This window comes from Vigna unguiculata, chromosome 11 (genome assembly GCF_037176805.1).
Source record: "Vigna unguiculata cultivar grain cowpea cultivar isolate G323 ecotype 2 chromosome 11, ASM3717680v1, whole genome shotgun sequence".
Lineage (NCBI taxonomy): Eukaryota > Viridiplantae > Streptophyta > Magnoliopsida > Fabales > Fabaceae > Vigna > Vigna unguiculata.
In genome coordinates this window covers 18572933-18593525 of record NC_140802.1, presented here as the reverse complement: position 1 = coordinate 18593525, position 20593 = coordinate 18572933, and positions in this window count along the sequence as shown.

Below are 20593 nucleotides of genomic sequence, written 5' to 3'. Positions count from 1 at the left end.
CTCAAATCAACTCAATCAAGTAAATCACAGAAACAATCCATTCATAGCACATGACTTTTATTTTCCCAGAATTATGACCGTTCCAATTAGTAAATCAAATCCAACAATCCAATGTCAATATGTTTTATTGAAAACAGAAACTTTTTTTTTTAATAAAAACAAACAGAAAACAAAATTAGAAAAGGAAAAACAAAACAAATAGAAAACAAAAACAGAAAAGGGGGAAATCTCCCCACACCCCCACACTTTATCCATGCATTGTCCTCAATGTATTCAATATGTATAAAATGCAAAGAAAAAGTATGAAGTGTACTTACCTCCTCAAGGTGGAAGGTATGAGGGAGAAGTCAAGTTCATCCCATCCATCGTCTTATTCAGCATATCTTGATTTTCATTGAATATCCGAAGACGATGCCCATTAACTTTAAAAGTTCTTGCTGAAGATTCTTCCTTGATCTCCACTGCTCCATAAGGGAAGACTTCTGTAACAATGTATGGTCCTTCCCAAGTAGAACGCAACTTACCACTCATGTGACCAAGCTTGGATTTGTATAGTAACACCTTCTGGCCTACCTTGAAAGGAAATCCTTTCTAGCCACAAGCTTTTGGTCATGGAACTTCTTGGTTTTCTCTTTGTAGAACTTTGAATTTTCATAGGCTGCTAGCCTAATCTCCTCTAGTTCTTGCAACTGAAGCTTTCACTCATTTCCTGCTTCTTCCAAATCCAAGTTGCATGCTTTCACGGCCCAATAGGCCCGATGTTCAATCTCCACAGGTAGATGACAAGCCTTTCCAAAAACCACCCTGAAAGGTGACATACCTATAGGTGTTTTGTAGGCTGTCCTGTGTGCCCAAAGTGCTTCATCCAATCTTGTGGCCCAATCCTTTCGATTAGGCTTCACTACTTTCTCTAGTATCTTTTTAATCTCTCTGTTAGAGATCTCTGCTTGTCCATTGGTTTGGGGGTGATATGGTGTAGCAATGCGATGTGTCACCCCATACTTCTTCAACATGTTCTCAAGTAGCCTATTACAGAAATGAGTCCCCTGATCACTGATGATGGCTCGTGGTATCCCAAATCTGCAGAAAATGTTAGACCTGACAAAACTCATAACAACTCGAGAATCATTAGTCCTTGTAGCTATGGCTTCCACCCATTTGGAGACATAGTCTACAACAAGTAAAATATAAGAAAACCCAAAAGAAGGAGGAAAAGGACCCATAAAATCAATACCCCAAATATCAAATACCTCACAATAAAGCATGGGTTGTTGAGGCATTTCATCCCTTCTTGTAATGGATCTGGCTGCCCTTTGGCACTGCTCACAATTTTCATATACCCTCTGTGCATCTTTAAAGATAGTAGGCCAATATAATCCACAATCCAACACCTTCCTACCTGTTCGTTGTGTGCCATAATGTCCACCAAAAGGAGATGCATGACAGAACTCAAGCACATGAGGTATCTCGATATCTGGAACACACCTCCTTATGACTTGGTCACTACCAATGCGCCATAAGATTGGGTCTTCCCAGATATAGTACTTTGCCTCACTTTTTAGCTTGATTCTTTCATATTTGGAGAAGGAAGGAGGAATAGCAGAAACAACCAAGTAATTAACAATGTCAGCAAACCAAGGTTCAGGAAACATACCTTTCACAGCAGTCAATGCTAGGAGGACTTCATCAGGAAAGTCATCCTTTATAGGAATGTTATCTTCTCCATTTTCAATCCTGCTAAGATGATCGGCTACCAAGTTATGTGCTCCACTTCTGTCTAGAATCTCAATGTCAAACTCTTGGAGCAGTAGCATCCATCTGATCAACCTTGGTTTCGAATCTTCTTTCTTCAGAAGGAATTTTAATGCTACATGATCAGTATAAACAATTACCTTGGAACCAAGTATATACGGTCTGAATTTGTCCAAGGCAGACACAACAGCCAATAATTCCTTCTCAGTCGTGGTGTAGTTAGCCTGCGCTGTGTCCAACGTTCTGGAAGCATAATATATCACATGTGATAGCTTCCCATCTTTTTGTGCAAGCACCGCTCCTACTGCAAAGTTTGATGCATCACACATCAACTTGAACGGTAATGTCCAGTCAGGTGGCTGGATGATAGGAGTGGTGGTAAGCGCCTTTTTCAATGTATCAAATGCATCTTTGCACCTCTCTCCAAAGTCAAATACTACATCCTTTTGCAACAGGTTGGAGAGAGGGTTGGCTATCTTGTTGAAGTCCTTGATAAATCTCCTGTAAAATCCTGCATGTCCAAGAAAAGATCGAACCTCTTTCACAGAAGAGGGGTAAGGCAATTGTGAAATAATATCAACTTTATCAGGATCTACAGATATACCATTCTTGGAAACAACGTGACCTAAAACTATACCTTGTTCCACCATAAAATGACATTTTTCAAAATTTAGAACAAGGTTAGTTTCTTCACATCTCTCCAAGACTCTAGCAAGATTAGACAAGCAATGATCAAAAGATGAACCATATACACTAAAATCATCCATAAAAACCTCAATACAATGCTCCAACAAATCTGTAAAAATACTCATCATACATCGCTGAAATGTTCCAGGAGCATTGCAAAGGCCAAATGGCATTTTCCTATAAGCATATGTACCGAATGGACAAGTAAAAGTAGTCTTATGTTGATCCTCTGGGGCAATACAAATCTGAAAATACCCAGAGAATCCATCAAGAAAACAGTAATGAGACTTACCTGCCAATCGATCTAGCATCTGGTCCATGAATGGTAAAGGGAAGTGGTCCTTCCTGGTGGCCTGGTTTAGTCTTCTATAATCAATACAGACCCTCCAGCTATTCTGAATACGAGTAGGAATCAACTCGTTCTTCTCATTCTTGACCACGGTGATCCCAGATTTCTTGGGGACCACATGTACAGGACTCACCCAAGTGCTGTCAGAAATGGGATATATAATACCTGCTTATAGCAACTTGGTGACTTCTTTCTTCACAACCTCCATCAGCTGAGGATTTAGTCTCCTCTAAGGTTGCCTCACTGGCTTAGCATCCTCCTCCAAGAGTATTCTGTGCATGCAGAAAGAAGGACTAATACCAGGAATATCTGCCAAAGTCCAGCCTATTGCTCGCTTGTGATCTTTGATAACCTGCAATAGCTTTTGTTCCTGCTCGTCAGTAAGCAAGGCAGATATAATAACAGGGAGTTTCCCATCCCTCTCAAGATAAACATATTTCAAATGAGATGGTAAAGGTTTCAACTCCAAAGTGGGTGGCTGTTCCACAGATGGCAACATTTTACTGCCTAAGGTAATTTCAGCCACCTCAGCATCATACTCGGACGCCACAGAGGTATCAAATAGTGACACCGCGTCCTCAACATCACCTGTTTTATAATTTTCTCTTTCGTCTAAAATTGAGCCCGAAATATTCGAAAAAGAAAAATCCAAAGAAGAAGAAAAACTAGATAAAGCGTCTAAAAGTCCAAAAGCATAATTGTTCACTACATTACTCAATAAATCAATACAAAACAAAGAATGGTCTTCAATTGGGTGCTTCATGGCTTCTAGCACGTTGAACTGCACCTTCTCATCTCCTATCTCCATAGTCAAGGATCCTGCATGCACGTCTATCTTGGTACGTGCTGTCATCATGAATGGTCTTCCCAAGATGATTGTGGTTGAACTCATTCCTTCATCATCCTTCATGTCTAAGATATAGAAATCTGCAGGAAAAATTAACTTGTCCACATGGACAAGCACATCTTCTAGCACACCTGCAGGGTTAACTGTGCTACGGTTGGCCAATTGAATGACCACACCAGTAGACTTAAGAGGTCCAAGATGAAGTGAAGTAAAAACAGATAAAGGCATTACATTAATGGAAGCTCCTAAATCTAACATAGCATTGTCAAACTTAGTACTTCCTATAATGCAGGGAACAGAAAACATACCTGGATCCTTACACTTTTGCGGCATTCTGACTGCAGGCTTCTTAATTAAGCTAGAGACGTTTCTTCCCATGTTCACTACCTCTTTGTCCATAATACGCCTTTTATGTGTACATAATTCTTTGAGAAACTTGGCGTATTTAGGAATTTGTCTCACAGCATCCAACAAAGGAATGTTTATCTCCACTTTCTTGAAAGTATTCAGGATTTCTTTGTCTAACTCCTCCATCTTTTTAGTTTTTGGTTTCAAACGGTTTGGATAGGGAGGAGGAGGAGAATAAGGAGAAGGATTTTCAGAGGAAGTATTAGGGGATACCAACCTGGAGTTATCACTGGGTGTAGGCATCTCAGATGTTACTTGTGTTGCTTCATCTGATCTTCCTCTTTCATCATTAGGTACAACTTCATTGTCCTTATCTTCATCTTCTTGGGCATCCCCAAGACCTTGTATTTGCTTACCCGATCTTAAAGTAATAGCACTTACATTTCTCGGGTTGATTACAGTTTGTGCAGGCAAATTGTTTGAGCCTTGTTGAGACTTCATCTGATTTAACTCATTTGCCATTTGTCCAATCTGGTTCTGCAAGTTTTGATTGGTTGCTTCCATTGTCTGTTTCAACTCATTGATTTGTCCCTTCATCATGTCAGCCATCATTTTCATCATTGCTTCCATGTTTGAATCACCAGAGGTTGTAGCTGGTTGTGGTTGTTGCCTCTGTTGAGGTGGAACATAGACTTGTTGGTGTTGAGGCTGTTGATTTCCCCATTTCTGGCTGGGATATTCCTTCCAATCTGGGTTGTACTTGTTGGAGGACAAATCATGGTTGTATTGCTGCCGAGGTGGTCTATTATTGCCATAGATGTTTGCAGCATATGCTTGAGGTTGTTCATTGTCTAACGTCCCTGTCTCTTTTAACATAGAACAAGCCTCTGTAGGATGATTAGTAGAAGCACAAATTCCACATAAAGTAGAAGGGATAGGCTTTTTCTGTAAGTCTGTCAAGGTCCTTACCATGGCCGCTAAGTCATCCAACTTCCCTTCTAATTTCTTGTGATCTGCAAGATATGAAGCTTCTACTCCATGGGTTCCCTTCAATAGAGTTATAGAATTACTCCTTGTGGAAAATAGTTGATGGTTCGATGCCATAGTTTCAATCAATTGTCTTGCATTTGTTGGCGTTTTGTCCACCAATGACCCTCCACTTGCAGCATCTATCATTTGTCTATCCATGATACTCAATCCCTCATAAAAGTATTGAATGAGGAGATGCTCGTTTATTTGGTGATGAGGACATGAAGCACATAACTTTTTAAATCTTTCCCAATACTCGTGAAGACTTTCTCTTTCTTGTTGCCTTATCCCATAAATATCTTTGCGAATAGCAGCAACTCTAGATGCTGGAAAAAACTTTTCCAGAAATAATCTTTTCAGAGTCTCCCAAGTATTGATGGATCCTGGCGGAAGGCAGTATAACTAATTCTTAGCGGCATCTTGCAATGAGAATGGAAAAGCCTTAAGCTTGATATGTTCCTCTGTCACTTTTGTAGGTCTCATGGATGAACAAACAACATGAAATTCCTTCAAGTGATGGTATGGGTCTTCGCCTGCTAATCCATGGAATTTGGGTAAAAGATGGATTAACCCAGACTTAAGCTCGCATTCTCCATCTGGATATTGGATGCACATGTTTTGTGTAATTACTGCATCCGGTGAAGCCAACTCTCTTATTGTTCTTTCTTCCATTTTATCTTCTTGAATTTCTGGTTCAGGTGATGGGTCAGAAGATATGTTAATCACCGGAGGTGATTCTAGTGGTACACTTTCAGTGGTAGGTTCAGATGATGATGGTGCTCCTTCAGTAGAACACCTGAGATCAAGTCTCCTACGTGATTTACGCAAGTTCCTTTCAAGTTCTGAATCAAGTTGATAAAATTGACCCGGATTGGCCCGAGTCATGCACTATGCAAGTCCACCTGAAAGTGTTTCCCTATGTGTTTTTTTTTCTTCCTATTCTTGTTTTGGAGAAAGTTTTCAAGAAAGAAATGAGTTAAGATGTCGTTGGGTCTACTCCAGGAAAGAGAGGTGCGTCACAGTGGACAACTTAAATACCAAGTCTTTCCTAAACAGAGTTTTCCAAACTAGTCTCAAAAAAATTTCTTAAAAGAAATTCTGAATCAAAACAAAAATAGAAATTTGCTTGGAATAATTAACAGAAAACTAGATACTACAAAATAACAAACTATATCAAACGTATATGCGTAAAATAAATAATAAATAAAAATAAAAAATAAAAAAAAAATAAAATAAAATAAATAAAAACAGAATCGAAATAAAAGAAATACTAACCGTATTCCTCGGCAACGGCGCCAAATTTGATATCGCTGTCGTTAAGCGATCAAATTACCACTACTTTAGCAACTTCAGTATTGCCAGTTTGTAGTGAAGAAAATAGTTAGGGTTAAGATAACCCTGAGTCGTCTCACAACGAATACGGAATTGATCTCAAATATTTGATTCTCAAAAATGCAATTTAAAACTAGCAACTATAAAAATAGGGAGGTTTTGATATGCAAAGAAAATGACACGGAAGATTGTAAACACAGTAATAGTAAATAGGTCAATTCCACTGCTTTTTCTAAATAAGATTCTTCATTGGTTATCTAGAGATTATTGTTAAATTAATTATTGTTGTTGATTTACAAATAAATCAATGTAAAGACTCAATTCATTTGTTGGCATCCTCACTTTTAATCAAAGTACAATCTCAATTAAAAGTGAGAATTATTAGATTGTCCATAGTAAATTCAATCAAAGTACAGTCTCAATTAATTTTACTATGCCTAATCATGTCTATTCCTTTGTTTCTTTACCAAATAGCAAACTTAATTAATCAAAGTAAAGTCTTGACTAATTTTAGTTAAAGTAATTACCTCTAATCAAATTAAAGTCTCAATTATTGGCAAAAACTTATTTAATCAAATGAAAGTTTCTAAACAAAATCAAAGTAAAGTCTCAATTTTATTTAAAAACCTTTTAACTCATATGATTAGCATGCATGTAGATTTAAAATCATTATTTTCTATTCGATTAAGAAGCAAAGGACATAGATAAACAAAAACCACAACAATAATCAAAATAACAAAACATATAAATTCATCTAACCTCAGAATCCATTTAAGAAATTACAGTGGAATCAACCCTTAAAGCTTAGCCCTCCATGGCTTTGATGGAATACATGATAATATGATGAAGAGAAAATAAAAGAAAGAATGAGAGATGTGGTGGAGACGGTATCTGCCAAAACCAGAGAGTTCTAAGTGTCTAAGCTGTCAGCTGTAAATTATCAGTCCCCCGTTTCTGCTCCCTTAAGTCTCTTTATATAAGCTTCCACTGGACTTTGGGCTTTATCTGTCAGTTGCTAAAATCTTTTATTTTTATTTAATTAATTAGCAACTTAATTCCTGTCAAATTTCCAATTCTGCCCCTCTTATTTAACCATATTTGCAGTTTTGACCAGAGTTGACTGCTGACTTTGACCAGTTGACCAGAGTTGACCAGTTGACCAGTTTGACTGTCCTATCAGATGCTGACACGTGGCAGTGCAGATTCTCTCTCCAGGAATTAGGGTTTCACTCTCACACTCTTCTCCCTCCCTCGTGATGGCGCGGCTGACGGCGTGGTGGCCAGATTTCCGGCGTGGTGGCTGCGCAGAACTGTTCGTGATTCCTGTAGGTGCAGGCGCTGGTGGCTCGCGGGAAGAAGATGGTGGCGCGCGGACGTCTCCATGGTTGTGCGCGAGGAAGAAGAACTCGCGGTGGTCGTGGTGGTGCGAAGGAGCTGCTGTAATGGTGGCGCTGCGGAGAAGATCATGGCGGAACAGTGGTGCTGCTGGATGGTTCGTCGTGGCTGCGGGATGCGGAGGCGAGAAGATGAAGAAGATGGCGTTATCATGGTGAGCGCGACGGAGAAGATGATGGAGAGAAAATGGAGGTGCTGCGTCGCGATGGTTCTGCAGTTTCCGGCGAGTTTCAGTGGTGGCCGGCGAGGTTGGCGGCGGCGGCTGCCGTGGAGGGTGGAAGGGAAACTAGGGTTAGGGTTTCATGTTTGAGATGGAGGAGATGATGACGTGGCAAGATCTGATTGGTTAATTTGGTGAGGGTAGGATTATGACACGTGGCTTGTGCTGGTTGGCTAATTTTAAGAGGTGGGGATTGCCACATGGCATGATCTGGTTGAATGGAGTTTAAGTGGTAGGAGGGGTGCAACTTAGTGAAAACTGGGGGTGCAGAACAGGTTTTTGTGGTCCACTTGAGGGAGGAGTGTGCAAATAAAATCTGGGGGTGCATTTAGCTCCTGATTTATTCCGAATAAATTATTGATGAGTTCAAAATTTTTTACCATAAATTATTTTGGCTCCTCCAAAATTATTGGTCAAAATCTGTCATGGGTTATTATTATCAACTATAATTAATAATCAATATTACTATCAACTATGAATATTATTATCATTATTATTAATTATAATTATTTCTATTATTATATTACTATTATTATTAATAATAAGAAGAACTGTAATTATTAAAATAGTTATTATTATTTTTATTATTATTGTTAGATACACATTTTACTTTTACTTATTATGTAGGAATCATGTTTCAATTACTTGTCATTTTTATTTGTTTTGTTGTTCATTTATATTTCCATTTGAAAAATTATTTCAATTTAAAAACAATAGTTACTAAAATTAGTAAAATAATAAAACTGAAAAATATTTTTTTTATTATAAATAATTATTTAAATTTAAGGCTTAAATATACATTTGTCCCTATTTTTGTTATTTTTATTCAATTTGGTAATCGTTTTCGTTTTGTGTTCAATTAGGTCCTTATTTTCATCAAATTATGGTCAATTTGGTCCTTTTCACTAACGGTGTCTAAATAGTTAACGTTTTTGAACAGTACATGTCATGTGTTAGCTCCTGTTTTTTTTTTTTTTTTTTAAAATTTTTAAATTTTTTTTTAAAATTTTTTATTTTTTTTTTAATTTTTTTTAATTTCAAAAAACATTGTCCACAGGTCATCATTGTGCCATGTGTCAATGCTAATGCCATGTATCAGTTTGTGGTAGAATTATTATTTTTTGTTCAATTTAGTTTCTATATTCATTATTCTTGTTCAATTTAGTTCCAATTTTTGTTAAAATAAATCAATTTTGTCCCTTTCAAATTGACACTAAATATAATATCTTTTATACAAATTATATTAATATTTTTTCTAAAATTGCCATTTGAATTTATAATTTTTTAAATTCAATTATGAATTATTAAATTTAATTATAAATTAAATAAAATTCTTATATTTAATTGTTAAATAGAATATAATTATTTAAAATATTATAAGAATATAATTATTAAATGTTTTTTCTAATATTTATATTCTAAAATACTTTTAAAAATGATATTTAAAAATATTAAAAATATTTTAGAAAAGTAAATAATATTTGTAAAATTAACATTCAAAAATATAAAATATTTTATATTTTAATATCTAACAATAAAAATATTAAATATTTTAGATTTAAATGTCAATTTTACAAATATTAATATATATTTTTTAAATTTTAATAATTATATTCTATTTAACAATTAAGTCTAAGAATTATATTTAATTTATAATTAAATATTACAATTTATAATTGAATTTAAAAAATAACTAATAATATTGTCAATTTTAAAAATTAAATTGTTTCATTTTAACATAATTTGGGACTAAATTAAACAAAAATAACGAATATAGGGACTAAATTGAACAAAAATTACGAATATCGGGACTAAATTGAACAAAAAGAAATAATACAACCACAAACTGACATGTGGCACTAGCATTGACACGTGGCACAATTGTGACTTGACACGTGGACAATTATTTTTAAATTAAAAAAAATCAAAAAAATAAAAAAAACCAGGAGCTAGCACATGACATGTACTCTTCAAAAATGACCGTTATTTAAACACCGTTATTGAAAATGACCAAATTGACCAAAATTTAACAAAAATGAGGACCTAATTGAACATAAAACGGAAATAATGACGAAAATGAATAAAAACAACAAAAATAGGGACCAAATGTATATTTAAGCCTAAATTTAGAATATAATAATTAAGAGGATAAAATTGATAAAATAAAAAGGACACCAAAGATGTTTATCTCTTTATATATGTAGTTGTGTTAATATTATTATTAGTAGTTGTAGTATTAATATTATTTTTTTATCACTACGCGATATTATTATAGTGGTATTATTATTATTATTATTATTATTATTATTATTATAGTTAGACACATATTTTAGTTTTATTTACTTGAGATCATATTTCAATTACTTGCTCTTTGTATTTGTTTTGTTATTCATTTTATCTCTATATCTTGGTATTTTATGAATTGAAAAAAAATAGTTACTAAAATTAGTAGAATGATAAAAATGACAAATAATTTTTTATTATGAATAATTATTTAAATTTAATAAATAATAATTAAGAGGATAAAATTGTAAAAACAAAAAAAAAAGTCATAAAAATGTGCATCTCTTTATATATTTAGTTAGTGGATTATTATTATTATTACTATTACTATTATTATTATCATCACTACAAGATATTATTATAATGATATTATTATTATTATTATCACTACGGGATATTATTATAATAATATTATTATTACTATTATAGTTAGACACACATCTTAATTTATTTACTACGAGATCTGTAAGGCCCATTAAAATTTGCTTTATTATTTTCTGCCCTAAAGTAAAGGGCTGCCCCTTGTAATTGGGCCTAGGGTTGGCCCAAGTGATAAAATCAAACCCTAATCTAACCTAACCCACTCACTCTCACTATTCCACAAAACCAGTCGTCATCCCTCTTTGCTCTCACAAGACGCTCTACTAAGGTTTTGCCCTAAGCCTTCTCGAACCGACTCGGAAACAGTTCCTACTCCACGTAAGTGCCCCTTTCTAGATTGTATGGTTTCCATTGTTATTCCTTTGTATTTCACAGCTAGAGTTTTGTAACAATCCGCCTTTTGTTCCGTTTACCATTCTGTTTTCAGCTCGTCAGTTCGTTCCTAGAGCTGCAGTGCTCACGATCGTGCTGTCAAAGTTCTGTTAACCCTTTTTCCAGGTACGGGAAGTTAGGGTTCGAGTTTAAGTTGTTTATTTTTGCCTGTTCTTGAGCTTGCGAAATGTTTGTATGGATTAATCATTGTTCTTGATGCGTGGAATGCTTTGTGTGATATGTTGGGTTGAAAGATACATTTGCTGCAGGTGAGACCAGGGTGGAGAACTGGTAATCTCACCCAGGCGAGTCGGACTCACCTAAGCGAGTCTGGCGGAGGCTCGCCCAAACCATTTTTCGCGAAAGGTCGCCCAGGCGACCAACTCATTATTTTGAGCGAGTGAACAACTCGCCCAGGCGAGAGGGGTCTCGCCTAAGCGAGATCCCGTGTTGGTTCCTGTTTCCTTTTTCGAGCCCTCGCCTAGGTGAAGGGGACTCGCCTGAGCGAGACCCTTCAGCCTGAGCGAGGGGTTGGGCGAGACAGTTTGTGGTTTGGTTGCTTGGTTGCTCTTGGATGATTGGTAATTGTTTGGGTATGATTGTTATGTTGAGATATGTATATATATAATGGATTGCCATGTATGCGTGACATAATTCGTGAATGGAATGATGGATATCGTGGAAACTTGGCATGTGAAATTAATGAGTGAGTTGTTATTAATGGGACATGGTATTGATATGAGATGAGGCCCCATACACATGAGGTGGTAATGTCCAGTGGTAAGGATTAAACATGTGATACGAATGAGGAATTATTTTCAGAGGTTGGTATGAAATTGTAAGCATGATTAGTGTTCCCTCATTGTTGATTTATGATTTTTGGTTTGTGTCAGTGTGTAATTCCTTGGAGTCTCTAGGTGAGACCTTCGGGGTTGCGCTTCAGTGGTCGGGACGTAATTCCATGGCCCCTGTTAGTGGGTGTCTATGGTGGTGCCCCATCTGTATAACTGGGTAAAGATTCAAGGTAAGGTTGCATCTTGACGCTCTAAGGGGTCAGTTAGTCTCACCTAGAGCGGACTAACTCCTATGGTGAAAGTAGTAGGAGGCCTGAAATTCATTAAGGGCCTATAATTATATATCTTTATATATAATTATAGATTATTAGCATGTCAACATTAGCCTTGGTATTTGTATTGATATTAATATTTATAGCACAAAAATTATTATTATTATCACTTGTTTGTTATTATTAGTATCATTACTATTTTTATTATTATTATTATTATTATAATTCATACTAATGTTATTAGTATAAGTGTTTTTTTTAATTATAAAAAACGTTATTATACTAAATACTTTTGTTAAATAGATTTTTAATCTTTTACAATTTTTATAATTTATAATAATAATAATATTATTATTTTTAATGGTTAAATAAATATAATAACAATAATATTATTATTCTAAACATATTTGAAATAAATAAAAAAATGTGCACGGGTCATAAACTATTATAATTATTTTATAAAATCAATTAACTGCACCATACTGTGATATTAATTTTATTTATTATATTTACAAATAAATTGAAAACTTCATTTCATTAATAATAACATTTACAACAGTATAACTTAATTTTCGTGATATTTATTATTTTACTTTTATATTATTGTTATTATTATCAATTATAATTCTAATTATTGTTACTAGTGTAAACACAGGCGTTATCGCGCATGTATGTACGCATTTTTTGAATTATATTAATAATTGATGATATTGTAATATTATTAAGTTAATAAATAAAATAAAAGTATATTTATAAAAATAAAGTAAAATGTATGGAGAAAATATGAGAAAAATAACTGTTGATGAATAGTAAGAGAACAAAAAAAAGGAGATAAGTAAATAATTTTTTAAAAACTTGTAAAAGTAACCGTTAATTTTTAAAAATTTAATAAATAATTAAATTATAGAGGGTAAAGTTGGAATTATGAAATGTGGACACAAAAGAGGAAATCCCCTTTATGTCTGATACCCAGTAGGGATATGGTGGTGGTTTGATGTGGGCGGCTTCCAGCGAAATGTGTGGAAAACATGTGTGAAAGGGTGTCGAAGCTATCAATTGAGTAGGGTGGGAGGGTGGTAAACCATTCTAGGACAGGGCCTTTGAGGGTGGTGGGGAAAGCTTTGCAAAAGACTGCATCTTGGGATGTGTATAGGGCAACGTGGGTGATGTAAACTTTCAGGTGTTCGTCGGGGTCGGTTTCGCCAGTGTAGCGATCGAGGTTGAAGGGTTCCCACTGGGCCGGTAGAGGGGTGTTAGCGATAAAATCTGTGAATGGGTGGCGGCGTCTGGGCTGGTGAAGGGGGGGGATGTGGGGTGGGGGTGGGTGGTTGATCATAGCAGGAAAGGTGGAGGTGATGTTATGAGGAGAGATGTGGGTTGTGGGAAGATACTGTGGGTTGTAGGGTGGAATGTATGTGGTGTGGAGAGCGGGGGGTATGTTGTGGGGAGCGTGGGTGGTTGAGGGTGCTGTGAGCCCTGGGTGACCGGATGGAAAGTGATGGGGATGTGTGGAGGTAAGGGGTGTCTGTTGGGTGGTGGTGAAGGTGTGAGGGGTGGGATTGTATTCACTTTCTTCCTCTGTAGGCTGGAAGGCCGGAGACTTCACAGCTTCAGAGGTTTCTTTGGCTTTTCCCTTCAGGTTGGCGTCTGCCTCGATCCTTCTCCTGAGGCGGGAGTTCTCTTGTTTTAGCACTTCCATTTCCTCAACGCTGCGCTTCTTCAGGTCTGCGAGCTCTTGTTGCATCTTTACCTGGACGTCTAGGATGGCGGCCAAGTCAGGGGCGATGCCGGAAGGTCCAGAGGGACCAACGTCCACTTGCTTGTTAGCTCCAGCTTTGTTACGGGTAGAAACCATCGTCGGAGAAAAACGGGTACTAAAGGTGCTCGTCTCGTGCCCCACGGTGGGCGCCAATTGTTCCTGCAGAGAACAAACAAGAGGTTAGACACAAGCGTCACCTTACCATGTATCCCGCTCTCTCTTCAGTTGGCCTCTTCCCGGTCGATACATGTCAGCTTGGACCCAGGAGGGGTTACCTGTAGAAGAATCTCCGAAGCTCAAGTAAGTCAAAGCTCTCAGAGAGTCAAATCAGTGATTAATGAATGCGTACCTTTAAATGATGGGGTCCACGTGTATTTATAGGGCATTAATGACGTTTGACCATTTCATGGGCTGGGTTTTGTCATGGGCTGTATTTTGGGCTATGAATGGGCCTGGGCCCCCAAACCAGGCCCTTGAGACTTATTGAACGCGGGGCATCGATGTTAGTTTAAGTTCATTGGAGTAGTCGGTCTCGACCGGCTACTTGCCTAGATGGCTTATGTTGGTGATGTCCGGGTACTAGGTGGTTTCGATATGCACACTTTTTACTTGGTTGAGTTTGGCTAGGTACGGTACAGTGACGCTTGTGCCTAACTCATCTTATTTGTTGTCTGCAGGAACACAAATCATAGAAACAATCCACTCATATCAACATGACTTTTATTTTTCCAGAATTATGATCATCCCAATTATTGAATTAAATCCCAAAATCCAATGTCAATATGTTTTATTGAAAGCAGGGAAATATTTTTGGTGGATTTCTTATGAGACATATTGTTTAAAAGTTTCACTTAGTAAAAAGTTACTACTTTTACAATTTTCTCCAAAAGAAATCACAATTTCTTTTTAAATGCAAAAAAACAAAAAAAATTGAAAAACAGAAAAAAAGAAAAATCCTACCTACAGTTTGTCTCCCCCACACTTATTTAAAGAAAAAATGTCCTTCATTGACTTATTTTGGGGAGGAAACGGAAAATTTTATGACTATTGGCTCAATCTGGCCATATGTCAAAATTTATTTTCTTAAAGAAAACAAAAACACATATTTTTGAAATTTTTTTAATATTTTTAAAATTAAAAACAAAAACAAAAAACAAACATGCATGCAATTTAAATTTTTTATCAACAATGGTTTCAAAAGAATTTGAATCTAAGCTTTTTACCTGTTGTAGCAACCTTTCTTCTTTTTCTGCAGCCATGTCAACAAAGATAACCACTAAAAACTTCTTTGCATCATTCACATCAACAAACTTGATGTGTGGAGTGTGTGGCTTCAACTCAACTTGAGCATCATTAGATGCATTCAGATGGTTAAGCGGATCATCAATAATCCTCATAATTTCATCTTCTAAGCAAGAATTTTCACCTGGTGTTGTTGACTCTACTGCTTCATCATTAACCAAGTCGGTTGCAATAGTAGATGCTTCAGCTGCATCTCCGAATACTATTGGCTCTTCAATTGCACTTGGTTCCTCCATTGTATTATCCTCACAACTTTGCTCTTGAAAATGGTCATTTGTACTCATATCCTCATCAACGGGTACAATTTTATATTCACATTGAGCAGTATCAACATATCCATCAGTAGATATGTTTGTGTGAGAATCTTTAATTTCTTTATCAGCAACATCTTTAGCAAAATTGATATGTCCATCAGTAGAGATATTACTCTGAGCATCATTATATCTATCAGTAGATATATCAATATGATGTGATTCTACTATTGATTTTTTAGACTGACTTTGCAAGCTTTGTGTGGCGGCATTCATCTTCACCATTTCAATCATCCTATTCACCATATCTTCCAAAGTGGCCTTTCTCACTGCATGATTCATTAGCTGACTCAAATCTTCAAACATTTGTTCAGCTCTGATGGCCAACTTCAGAAGCACATCTTTGATTTCATGACGAAGTGCATTAAAATATGGATTTTCAGGAAATCTCTTATGGGGTTGAAGGGTGGTATTAACAGTTACAAGTAATTCTGTGAAGTTGTTCTTACTTGCATCCCTCAACATATCAGACAATATTTGCTTATTTTCGTACCACTCTTGCTCAATATTTCTGCATCATTTATCAACTCGCAACCTTTCATCCATGGACTCTAATTTCTCTATAACTTCACCCATTAATATCATAACTTCACTGTAAGATGGTCCATTGGTTGCTCCAACTTGCTGTGGTGGTACATGTTGTTGCTGAAAACTATTTGGGACATATGGTTGCCGAGGTGGACACTCAGAATATGGTTGTTGCTCATATCCCAAAAAATATGATCTAGGATATAGATCATTAAATTGTCATAAAGTTAACCCACTTATATTAGGTGTAGAAGTAGGTGTGACAATTTGTTGCTGAAAATCATGGGTTGTTGTGGATAGCAATTGTAATCCATTTGAAAACTACAATGTTGATTACTTTTGTATGAAAAATTATTTTGTATTTTTGAAAGAGGTTTTCTGAAAAGAAATAAGTTGAAAGCTTGTTGAGTAGACTTCTAGGAAAGAGAGGTGCGTCTTAATGGACAACTTAAGTACCTTATCTTTCCTTAGCCAAAGTTTTTCCCAACTAGTTTCACAAATTTCCCAACAAAATTCCTCAAACAAAAATTATGCTTAAAAAAATAACTAAATAAAATAAAATAAAATAACTAAAGAAAATAAAAAAAAATGTTAGAACAAAAATTGAGAAAAGAAAATGTTAGTGATAAACAAAAAATAAAAATAAAAATAAAAATAAAATAAAAAGAATAAAAAGAAAAATAAGAACTAAAATGACAAAAATTATAACCGTGTTCCCCAGCAACGGCGCCAAATTTGATAACGCTGTCGTTGACGCGGTCAAATTAATACTACTAAACTATAGCAACTTCAGTATTGCTAAGATAGTAGTCAAGAAAATAGAAAGGGTAAAGTAAGCCTAAGTCGTGTCCAAACGAACACGAAATTGATTTTTAACAAATTAGTTCTTATAAAACTATACAAATGAGTTAGTCAAATTAAATAAAAAATATAGGGGATTAAGATAAACAAAGATAGAAATAAAATTTAAAGGATAAAAAGAAATAAAAATAATAGTAAAGAAAATAGATTGATTCCATTGCTTTTTCAAAATAGATTCATCATCGGTTATCTAAAGATTATTGCTCAATTAATTATTGTTATATATTTACAAATTAATCAATGTAAAGTCTCAATTAATTTGTTGGCGTTCTCACTTTTAACCAAAGTACAGTCTCAATTAAAAGTGAGAACTTTTAGATTATCCGTAGTAAATTCAACCAAAGTACAATCTTAATCAAATTTACTATGCCTAATCAAGTCTATCCTTTTATCTTCTCACCAAATAAAAAGCTTAATTAATCAAAGTAAAGTCTCAATTAATTTTCGTTAGAGTAAATACCTTTAATCAAAGTAAAGTCTCAATTATTGGTAAAAACTCATTTAATCACATGAAAGTTTCTAAATAAAATCAAAGTAAAGTCTCAATTAGATTTAAAAACCCTTGGACTCATATGAACAACATGGATATAGATTTAAAATCATTACTTTTTATGTGATTCAAAGATAAAAGACATAGATGAATGAAAACCTCAACAATAATAAAAAGAATAAAGAAATTGTTTCATTCTAACCTCAGAATCCATAATGAAATTACAATGGAATCAACACAAGAAGTTTAGCACTCCATGAATGCAAAATAAAAATAGAAGAATGGAGAGAAGAAAAGAGAGAGAAAGGAAACGAAGTTAGGCACCCCTAAGGGTTCCAAAACTCTAAAGTCCCGAACTTGTTTTTACTACATCTCCCTTGGTCTCTTTATATAGGACTTGGACTGGGCTTTTCGGTTGCTAAAACCTCTCAAATATCTTTTAAAATAAAGATAAAGATAAATATTCAAAGATATTTGGAGAGATCTAAACTATTTGACAAATATAGTTTGGTTAATAATTTATGATATAATTAAATTAATTAATTATATAAAGATATCTAATAAATTATTAACAAATAATATTTGCATTAATTTTCTCAATAAACCATTTTTAATCCTGTACTCCCTCTTCTTTGACCAGTCTTTTACCAGATTTGACCACTTTGACCAAATTTGACAAACTTTGACCATTCAGTGTCCATTGAGAGTATGACACGTGGCAGCTCCTTCTCTCTCCCAAATTAGGGTTTCGCAGAAGCTTGTAGTTGCTCCAACGGCGTGCGGCACGGTGGCCCAATTGATTCGCGTTCTGTAGTGCAGATTCGAAGGTGTCTTTCTTCTTCACCAATGGAGGTGTTGTTGCCATGGAGGTTCATGAGCTGATGACAGAACTGTGGTGGCCGTGACTGATTCGTGTAGGTTCTGGTTCTTGGGGGCTATGTTGGTTACGCGAAGGATTTGCGATGGGTGTTGATGCGAACGGTGATGGTTCGCGTCTCCTCTCCTTTGGCTCCTGGTGGCTGTTGTAATGGAGGCGCTGCAGTTGCGTTCGTGTGTGAGGAAGATGCAGCGTGAAGGTGGTGATGGTGTGTGGAAGCTCACAGTGGTGGAGTTGTTCATGTTTCCAGCGTGGTGCAGATGCGAACTATTGCGGCTGGTGTATGTGGGTCTCACATTGCGGAAATGGTTACGTGAAGGTGGGAGAACTCCGGCGAGTTGACGGTGGAAGGGCGAAGGCTGCCGGTGGTGCTGGTGGCAGAGGAGAAAATTAGGGTTAGGGTTTCATGTGTGAGATGGAGGAGATGATCGCCTGGCACGCCCTAATTGGTTCACATGCATGTGCAAGGATTAATGCCACATGTCAACATATGGTTGGCCTGATTTGAAAGTTGAGGATTGCCACATGGCAGCATCGAATTGAGTGGAGTTTAAGTGGTAGGAGGGGTGTAAATAAACATATTAGAGGGTGCATAATAGGTTTTTGATGAGACCCATTTAGAAAGAGGGTAGTGTATAAGTAAAAATTATGGTGCAGAAGTGATTTTTCTAGAACTTGCTAATTTCTGCCTTATTAAAAGGTGTTTGTAATTTCAATCAATTTATTTTCTCACCTTTAAATAAGCTTAATCCTAACTTTAGCTGCATCAACAAACGTTAAAATAACCAAAAAATAATTTATGCAGCTAAAAATCACTTTTTAAGAAATTTTTATCACACACATTCAAATAGCTTAATTATCAGAATTATCAATTAAATCACTCTTTAAGCACATAAATTCAATTAAATACCCAGAATTAAACACTGAATGATTCTGGTGGCCGTGGTGCTGGTGGTCGTGGTGTTGGTGGTCGTAGTAGTGGTGGTGGTGGTGGTTGTCCTACGGTGGTGGTTGTGGTGGTACTGATGCTGGTGGTCGTGGTGATGGTGGTGGTTTTGGTCGTGGTGGTAGTGGTAGTGGTAGTTGAGGTGGTGGTGATAGTTGAGGCGGTGATAATAGTGATGTTGGTTTTCGTGGTAGTGGTGGTCGTGGTCGTGGTGGTTGTGCTGGTGGTGGTGGTTGTGGTTATGGTGGTAGTGGTTGTGCTATAGTGGTGGTTGTGGTGGTGGTGGTGGTGGTGGTGGTGGCCATAGTGGTGGTGGTGGTGTTTGCCAAGGTGGTTGTGGTGGTGGTGGTGGTTGTGGTTGTGGTGGTGGTGGTGGTGATGGTTGTGGTGGTGGTGGTGGTGACCATGGTGGTGGTGGTTGTGTTTGCCAAGGTGGTTGTGGCGGTGGTGCTGGTGGAGGTCATTGTTATGTTGCTTGTGGGCGTGGTGTTGGTGCCCGTGGTAGTGGTGGTGGTGGTGGTGGTGGTTGTGCTACGGTAGTGGTGATGGTGCTGATGGTGGCCGTGGTCGTGCTGGTGATGGTGGTGGTTAGGGATGGCAAAAATACCCGTGCCCGCGGATATCCGCGAATAAAATCCGCGACGGATAGTTACTACCCGTGGGTATTTATTACCTGCGGGTAGCGGGTAGCGAGTATTTTAATACCCACTTATAAACGGGTCGGGTACGGGTATCATACTATCCGTACCCGCGGGTACCCGTTACCCGCAAAAATTAAAATTAAAATTAAAATTTTATTTTTATTTTATTAAGTTAAATTTAATTAAAATTAGAAGTAATAGTATATTTTATTATCTCAAATTTAATTATAATTTAATTTAATTTATATTCTATTTTTATAATTTTATATTAAAAAATTTATAAAATACATATTTTTTTAAATATTTGCAGGTATTGGGTATCCACGGGTACCCGCGGATTTTAAAAATATTCGCGGGTATTTTTTAAGCGGATACCCGGCGGGTAAACGGGCGGGTAACGGGCAAATTTTTTTTTGGCGGGTCGGTTTGCGGGTAGGCACTATCCATGCTCAACCCGACCCGTTGCCATCCCTAGTGGTGGTGGTGGTGGTGGCGATGGTGGTGGTTGTGGTGGTGGTGGTGGTGGTTGTGGTGGTGGTGATGGTTATGGTGATTATGGACGTGGTGGTAGTGGTGGTGGTGGTGGTTGTGGTGGTGGTTGTTCTGTTGGTCATGGTGGTTGTGGTAGTGATGGTTTTGCTGTTGGTCGTGGTGTTGGACGTTGCCGTAGTGATGGTTGTCATGGTGGTGGTGTTGGTGGTTGTCATGGTGGTGGTGGTGGTCGTCGTGGTAGTAGTGGTTTCGTGGTGGCGGTGCTGACGTTGGTCGTGGTAGCGATGGTCGTGGTCGTGGTAGTAGTGGTTGTGGTAGTCGTGGT